Genomic DNA, 1,713 nt, shown 5'->3' with positions numbered 1-1,713 from the left:
GTGGAAGGTAAAGGTCACCTCTCGTGTCCCTACTGACTTCATGTTGGGAATGGCACTTAATTCCAGCTCCTCAAGAAAAGTGGCAAGGTTCGTGATGTCTCTGATGGAGTTTTTGGGATCCTTGAGGGGGACGGGAGGGCAGCCCCAAGTCGTGGTTTACATAGGCACTAACGACACAGGTAGGAAGAAAGGTGGGGACCTAAGGCAGAAATTCAGTGATCAACGATTGAAACATTGAGCTTGAACAAACAGAGTTGTTATGTCAGTTTTATTGCCCGAGCCACCTGCTAGTGATTCGAGGAACAGAGAGAGAGAGAGAGAGAGTGGAGCCGAACACGTGACTGCATGGATGGAGCAGAAGGGAGAACTTTGTATTCTTGGATAATTGGATTTTCGTTCTGGGGAAGGTGGGTCATCGACAAACAGGATGATTTTCACCTGAACCAGCGGGAGACCGAAATCGTGGGGGAGTGAATTTTGCTAATGCTGTTCGCCGGGTTTTAAGCTCATGCAGCATGGAGATGCTAATCTGAATTTTAATTCCAGTGGATAAGAGGTTGAGGGTAGTGAGATTAGGCACATGTTTCCAAGGTCAGGAGAGGGCACCAATTTGAAATGTGTGTGCTTCAATGCCAGGATCATCCAGAATATGTTGGCTGAACATGCCAATAGGATTTTGACGTTCTGGCGACCTCAGAGACATGGATAGAGGAGGAACATGAGTGGTTGATTCAGATGCCTGGATTTAGTTATTTTAATAAGAACAGAGAAGATAGTAAAACTGGGTGATGGTGTTAATCAAGTTAGTATTATAGCAGCTGCGATAACGTTTGATGACTCGTATACTGAGAAAGTTTGGGCTGAGGTTAGAAACAGAAAAGAATAGGTCTCTCTGTTGGAAGTCTTCCATAGGCTTCCGAATTGTTTCTGTTATGTAGTGGAACGGATAACAAAGATGATGATTGATAGTTGTTTTGGGGGACTTTACCTTCCAATGTCGACTGTGAAAAATATAGTTCCAGTAGTTTAGAAGCGTTAGTTTTTGTTCAGTGTGCAGGAGGGTTTTCTGACACAGTATGTAGACAGGCCAACAAGGGGCGATGCCAGATGGGATCTGGTATTGGGGAATGAACCTAGCCAGGTGTTAGATTTGGAGGTAAGTGGGCACTTTGGTGATAATGACCACACTTCAGTTATATTTACAACAGCAATGGGCAGGGATAGGTATTTACGGCAGGGAAAGACGTATAACTAGGGGAAAGGGAATTATGATGTGATTAGGCAAGATGTAGACAATAGACAATAGACAATAGATGCAGGAGTAGGCCATTCTGCCCTTCGAGCTTGCACCGCCATTCAATATGATCATGGCTGATCATTCCTAATCAGTATCCTGTTCCAGCCTTATCTCCATACCCCTTGACTCCACTATCTTTAAGAGCTCTATCCAATTCTTTCTTAAATGAATCCAGAGACTGGGCCTCCACTGCCCTCTGGGGCAGAGCATTCCACACAGCCACCACTCTCTGGGTGAAGTAGTTTCTCCTCATCTCTGTCCTAAATGGTCTACCCCGTATTTTTAAGTTGTGTCCTCTGGTTCGACATTCCCCCATCAACGGAAATATGCTCCCTCCTGCCAGAGTGTCCAGTCCTTTCATAATCCTATACGTTTCAATCAGATCCCCTCTCAGTCTTCTAAACTCAAGGGTATAC

This window comes from Chiloscyllium punctatum, chromosome 35 (assembly GCF_047496795.1).
Source record: "Chiloscyllium punctatum isolate Juve2018m chromosome 35, sChiPun1.3, whole genome shotgun sequence".
NCBI classification, from domain to species: domain Eukaryota; kingdom Metazoa; phylum Chordata; class Chondrichthyes; order Orectolobiformes; family Hemiscylliidae; genus Chiloscyllium; species Chiloscyllium punctatum.
This window is presented reverse-complemented; position numbering follows the sequence as displayed.